The following is a 7,545-nucleotide window of genomic DNA, read 5'->3' on the forward strand; positions in this document are numbered from 1 at the left end:
GATTGTTCATTTTGCACAGCGTCATTTTTGTTACTTGATCAGGTGGCCTTGTGGTTAAAGATTTAAGGTGAGGTGAGGTTAAATTGGGTTTAATGTCACGTCCAAGATTATTGCACTTATAGAGCGACGTGCATGTACGTGTGTGTGTTTGTGTGGCCGCTTGTACTAGTCCGGACAGATGCCGATTTATAGTGCTAACTCAATGAGATACCATGCCGCAGTTTAACATGAATACCCCACTCAGACACAGTATACTGACTCCGAGTCGACCAGTCCTTGTTTAAGCCCCTTGATGCTGAGCACCGCAGGGTAACAACAAGTACCATCTTTTAACGTCTTTTGGTATGATGCGGCGGTTGCTCTACCACTAGACCATGGAGGCGGTCCTTGAGCAGTGTGGCACAGCCTAGTCGCTACAGCATCAGTAATGCTGTAGCGCCTGGTTCAATCCCCCACATGTGAGTGAGTGAGTGAGTGAGTTTGGTTTTACGCCGCTTTTAGCAATATTGAAGCAATATCACGGCAGGGGACACAAGAAATGGGCTTCACACATTGTACCCATGTTAGGAATCGAACCCGGGTCTTCAGCATGACGAGCAAATGCTTTACCACTTGGCTACCCGACCGCCCCTCCCCCACAAGTCTGGCGGGTGGTGTGTGCGTCTGCTTGTGTGTAAGAAGCAAGTGGTGTCAAACCCTACCCTCACTCATACACCAAGTCCACAGATGATCAAGGTTTCAGGAAGATTCCTGTGAATGATGCATTCCCTCCATGAGTGTGTGATTTTGGTTTTATCGCCGCTTTTAATTGTATTCCAGTCATGCCGAGACGTGTCAGCTTAATTTGGGAGGAAAGCCTGTAGTGATGCAGGTCTCATACGTTTCCCACTTCGGTGAAACCCACGAGCACGTGTATGGTGCTGACAAACCGAGAAACATAATCGGGGTGAACCAGGATTCGAACCCACAATCATAGGATTCTGGCGTGCCCAAGGGATGCAACTCTGCACAGCGAATCGCGGCGCCATAGACGACTGGGACACCTGTGTCCCCCATCGCCACCATGGCAACTTATGGTGGTCATGAAATTCTCTGGCTCTGACAAGTTTGGTAAAAACTGAAAACTCATCAAACAAAAAACTTTGCCATTGCGAAACAATAATACAAACAAACAAACAAACATACAAAGTTCAACGAATTCTCAAATTACAGCATTCAAACTTGATATTGTTGAAAAAAAAATCGGAAATGTACATTAATGGTAAGATACTGGCTTTCAGGGTTGAAGAAGCGCCAATGGTAGTGTTAAAGTAGGTTCCATGCCATGAACGGACACATGAAAAGTCTGGTGAAAATGAAAACTCATCAAACAAGAAACTTTGCCTTTGCAAATGTTGCTTTGAACTTTTACAAAAATGGCCACCAATGATTGAAAGTTTAAAATGTAAATCAGAACAACATATTATATTAACTTCAAATGAAGCCATTGTGTCTGTTCTCAAGCAACATGACCAGTTCATGGTCAAAATACTTCAATATATTTTTGCAAGGTATTTTTTGTGTAATAATAAACAAATCCATCACCCAAAAACTGTATCAAATCTTTCAAAAATGATATACACAGTCCCCTTAATGGAAAAAACTGGTTTTCTACCATCAACACTTCAATTCTTGTTAGGATGGTGGTTTAAGAAAATGCTGTTATCCCTGAGTAGGCAAGGATCACGCAAAGATTGTGACAAAAAACATTTGAAAAAATCAACAACACGAATTCAGTTTGCCTGAGTGCAAATCCCTCAATCACACCCTTGTAAACTTCATGATGGTAGTTTTTATCTGACAATTAAAATTGAGGCAGCTGAACCTCAGTACATGAACAACTTGCAATGATTCTCAATCTTTTATAATTGGAAAAAAATACACCATGCAAAAAACGCATTTGTAATTAAGGCCAAGTTTGTATCAGTAACACCTTTTTTTCTTATTTTAAAACACAATTACTCGTAAGAACAGCAAGGATATGTTTGGGAAAAAAATAATCAAATAAACAAGGTAAAAAAGTAAATTATCTTGGGGAAATAAAAAGCTATGGTATTGTTTACAAGATTGGTATATAAAACATGAACATGCAGTCAATATTCCATTGTAACTATTTGGGGGTCTTCAACGAATCTGTGTTAGAATAGTTCTTCAGCTACCCATGCTTGCCGTAAATGACTGTGCTTGTCTAAAGAGGCGAATAACAGGATTGTGTGGTCAGGCTCCCTGACATGGTTCATGGATGTCATCGTATCCAAATTGTGTGGATTGATGACGATATATAATAAAGATCTATATTGTAAAAAACAGGCCTTAATTCACGAAGTACATCAAATCATGTGAGCATCTTGACTAAAAACATGAAGAGATTTGGTAAATATCTGTTGACGCTAAGTTGTCGGTACACATGCTTTATAAATCCTGTAATCCACCGAAATCTGCATGGCAGTTACCAAACCAGATGTTGATTTCATAACTTGATTTTGATTGGACTATGCTTAGACTCGTCAGTCTAGCCAAAATGTAACTCCATAATTCCAGCATAGTTCAGGAATGTCATCAATCACTGGATTGTCTGGTCCAGACTCGATTATTTACAAACCGCCGTCATATACCTTGAATACTGCTGTGTGTGGCATTAAACAACAAACAAAACAAAAACATAGGGTACATGTGACAATGACGTTGTCGGCTTTACAACGTCACAGTCAACACAGTATGTGAATTTGGAGTTCCATTCCGTCTTTGAGTAAACATGGTTTCATAAACACCTACCGTATTCGACGTAATAAGCGCCCCACTCCAATAAGCGCCCATGACGATATTTGCTGATATATTGGCTAGTGAACAATCCCAAGTCGCACTCCTGATTAATGATAAATGTACACAAGATTTATTTATTCGCGTATAATACGCACTCATGTGTAATATGCATCCTTAATTATGGGCAATTTAGTTCTGGAAAAATATATCTGTCATATATAAACATTTCAGGCTGTCAGCATAAACCACAAAACTTATCTTTCAATGCTTCTTACCAAAATAATATTCTAATAAGAGCCCCCAATTTGTAATTTTGAGAGTGCCCTAGGGGCTTATTACGTCAAATACGGTACGTGTCGTTCTCTCATTCAACTTGACACAAATAATTATAGTACCTACAAAGGTCAAAATAACAACTGCATGATCAAAGACACTCCACTGTAAAATACCTGTTGCATATTCCACTGAAATTATTCAAAGGTGTTTTCACTTAGCATCAGGAAAGCCCATTAATCATATTTGAAACAAACATGTTAGCTGTTATTATTACATTAAACTGTGAGCGTGAAGAGAAAAATCTCCTAATCACCAGAACTACTTAGTGTTCTGAGTGGACGAAGCTGAAAATGATACACATGCAAGCAGTCATGTTAAAATTACGTACCTCATGAAGATGATTATACAGGCATAAGCAACACTGGCATGTGAAAATTTGAATTTCTCAAAACAAGGAAACAGCTTGTCAAATGTTTTTTTATGAAATACCGTATTCGACGTAATAAGTGCCCCGCTCGGATAAGCGCCCACAGCGATATTTTTGCTATTATAATGGCTAGCGAACAATCCGCATTAGCACCCCTTCTGATTGATCAATGTACACAAAACATATTTATTCGTCTATAATATGCACTCGTGTGTTATATGCACCCTTAATTATGGGCAATTTAATTCTGGAAAAAATATCTGTCGTATATAATACGCACAGACTTTTCATTGTATTATTCAGGCTGTCAGCATAAACCATGAAATTTCCAATCTTTCAACTCCAAACTAAGATTTGTTTATTTGTTTGTTTATTTGTTTGTACCCATGGCAATTCTCCATAAGAATATAGGCCTCCAGCAACTTGCATCTTCCCGAGGCAAGAGAGTTAACTGACTTTTAAAAGTCCAGTTTCCATATATCTGTTGACAACGAGTTAGCGGTGCACATGCTTTGCAAATCCTGCAATCGACCGAAATCTGCACGACAGTTTACGAACTGGATTTCGATTTTTGGGTGCGATTTTGATTGGACTATGCATAGACTCGTTAGTCCAGCCAAAATGTAACTCCATAATACCAGCCTAGTTCAGCAAGGGTGGAAACTGGACTTTTATGGTCAGTTAACTCACTTGCCTCGGGAAGATGGCGACTTGTTGTGAGTGTGACTTAATGGATCAGGTTCAGTGAATATTGCTGGAATATTGCTGATCGAGTGTGGCATTATGGACAAAATTATTTGTTTGTTTGTTGTTTAATACCACACTCAGCACTATTACAACTATATGATGGCAGCTGTAAATAATCAAGTCTGAACAAGACAATCCAGTGATTGACATCATGAGCAACGATCCACACCATCCTGGATTGATGACACACAATCAACCAAGTCACCGAGCTTGTAAAGACATCAAGTACTGTAGTGAGTGAGTGAGTGGTGTTTAACGCCACATTGAACAGTATTCCAGTTAGATCCCGGCGTGTCAGCTTAATGTGGGAGGAAAGCCCCTAGTGATGCAGGTCTTAGACGTTTACTACTTCGGTGAAACCCACGAGCACGGGTATGGTGCTGACGAACCTAGAAACATAATGGGGGCAAACCAAGATTCGAACCCACAATCATAGGTTTCTGGAGTGCCCAAGGGACGCAACTCTGCACAGCAAATCAAGGCGCCTTAGACGATTGGGCCACACGTGCCCCCTCAAGTACTGTAAGCACGTTAACATTTGTTTGTTTGTTGTTTAACGCCGCACTCAACAATATCCCAGCTATATGACAGTGGTATGTAAATAATCGAGTCTGGACCAGACAATCCAGAGATTGACATCATGAGCATCAATCCATGCAATTGGGACACAATGACATGCATCAACCAAGTCAGCGAGCCTGACCACCCGATCCCGTTAGTCACCTTTTACTACAAGCATAGTCACCTTTTACGGCAAGTATGGGTTGCTGAAGACCTTTTCTACCACGAATCTTCACGTATATTCAATGCATAGTATCATGCGGCCAAATTTGATGGGTAAGCAAGTATTATGCCTTTAGAATATGAAGGACGGGTCTTGAGCAGATTGTAAGTCAAAAGGTGCAATGTAAAAAACATTAAGAAGTGGCTTATATTTAGAATTCACAGCTTAAATTAGTTCACATATCTTTTCACATTTTTGGTCTGTTTATGGATCAAGCCCAAACAACTTGACAACAAGGCAAGTGTATATATATGATGCACCAACAGGCCCCCTGATGCCAATCTCCACAAAGACAGACAGCCGCTTAAAATTTCTGAAGTAGAAGCAATCTTTGATCTCATTGGCATTCTGATCCCTAATCTAAAGAAATTCCATTGAGGGAGGCAGGAGATGATAATATGACAAGCTTTTTTATGATGAAAACTGGTGTTTATATGATTGGCGACTCGGGGAAGAAACAATCACCAGTATCCCATGCTTGTCATGGCTGATTAATGAGGATTAGGGATTCAGGGAAGAAACAGTCACACCAGTATCCCATGCTTGCCATGGCTGAATGATGAGCATTAGGGATTCAGGGAAGACCCAGTCACACCAGTGTCCCATGCTTGTAATGCCTGATTGATGAGGATTAGGGATTCAGGGAAGACCCAGTCACACCAGTGTCCCATGCTTGTAATGCCTGATTGATGAGGATTAGGGATTCAGGGAAGAAACAGTCACCAGTACCCCATGCTTGTCATGGCTGATTGATGAGGATTAGGGATTCAGGGAAGAAACAGTCACACCAGTGTCTTATGCTTGTAATGCCTGATTGATGAGGATTAGGGATTCAGGGAAAAAACAGTCACCAGTATCCCATGCTTGTCATGGCTGACTAATGAGGATTAGGAATTCAGGGAAGAAACAGTCACCAGTATCCCATGCTTGTCATGGCTGACTAATGAGGATTAGGGATTCAGAGAAGAAACAGTCACCAGTATCCCATGCTTGTCATGGCTGATTAATGAGGATTAGGGATTCAGGGAAGAAACAGTCACACCAGTATCCCATGCTTGCCATGGCTGAATGATGAGCATTAGGGATTCAGGGAAGACCCAGTCACACCAGTGTCCCATGCTTGTAATGCCTGATTGATGAGGATTAGGGATTCAGGGAAGACCCAGTCACACCAGTGTCCCATGCTTGTAATGCCTGATTGATGAGGATTAGGGATTCAGGGAAGAAACAGTCACCAGTACCCCATGCTTGTCATGGCTGATTGATGAGGATTAGGGATTCAGGGAAGAAACAGTCACACCAGTGTCTTATGCTTGTAATGCCTGATTGATGAGGATTAGGGATTCAGGGAAAAAACAGTCACCAGTATCCCATGCTTGTCATGGCTGACTAATGAGGATTAGGAATTCAGGGAAGAAACAGTCACCAGTATCCCATGCTTGTCATGGCTGACTAATGAGGATTAGGGATTCAGAGAAGAAACAGTCACCAGTATCCCATGCTTGTAATGGCTGACTAATGAGGATTAGGGATTCAGGGAAGAACAGTCACACCAGTACCCCATGCTTGTCATGGCTGACTAATGAGGATTAGGGATTCAGGGAAGAAACAGTCACACCAGTACCCCATGCTTGTAATGGCTGACTAATGAGGATTAGGGATTCAGGGAAGAAACAGTCACACCAGTACCCCATGCTTGTCATGGCTGATTGATGAGGATTAGGGATTCAGGGAAGAAACAGTCACCAGTATCCCATGCTTGTCATGGCTGATTGATGAGGATTAGGGATTCAGGGAAGAAACAGTCACCAGTATCCCATGCTTGTCATGGCTGACTAATGAGGATTAGGGATTCAGAGAAGAAACAGTCACCAGTATCCCATGCTTGTCATGGCTGATTAATGAGGATTAGGGATTCAGGGAAGAAACAGTCACACCAGTATCCCATGCTTGCCATGGCTGAATGATGAGCATTAGGGATTCAGGGAAGACCCAGTCACACCAGTGTCCCATGCTTGTAATGCCTGATTGATGAGGATTAGGGATTCAGGGAAGACCCAGTCACACCAGTGTCCCATGCTTGTAATGCCTGATTGATGAGGATTAGGGATTCAGGGAAGAAACAGTCACCAGTACCCCATGCTTGTCATGGCTGATTGATGAGGATTAGGGATTCAGGGAAGAAACAGTCACACCAGTGTCTTATGCTTGTAATGCCTGATTGATGAGGATTAGGGATTCAGGGAAAAAACAGTCACCAGTATCCCATGCTTGTCATGGCTGACTAATGAGGATTAGGAATTCAGGGAAGAAACAGTCACCAGTATCCCATGCTTGTCATGGCTGACTAATGAGGATTAGGGATTCAGAGAAGAAACAGTCACCAGTATCCCATGCTTGTAATGGCTGACTAATGAGGATTAGGGATTCAGGGAAGAACAGTCACACCAGTACCCCATGCTTGTCATGGCTGACTAATGAGGATTAGGGATTCAGGGAAGAAACAGTC

This window comes from Haliotis cracherodii, unplaced genomic scaffold, assembly GCF_022045235.1.
Source record: "Haliotis cracherodii isolate W230 unplaced genomic scaffold, xgHalCrac1.p SCAF_6, whole genome shotgun sequence".
In the NCBI taxonomy this organism is placed as follows: domain Eukaryota; kingdom Metazoa; phylum Mollusca; class Gastropoda; order Lepetellida; family Haliotidae; genus Haliotis; species Haliotis cracherodii.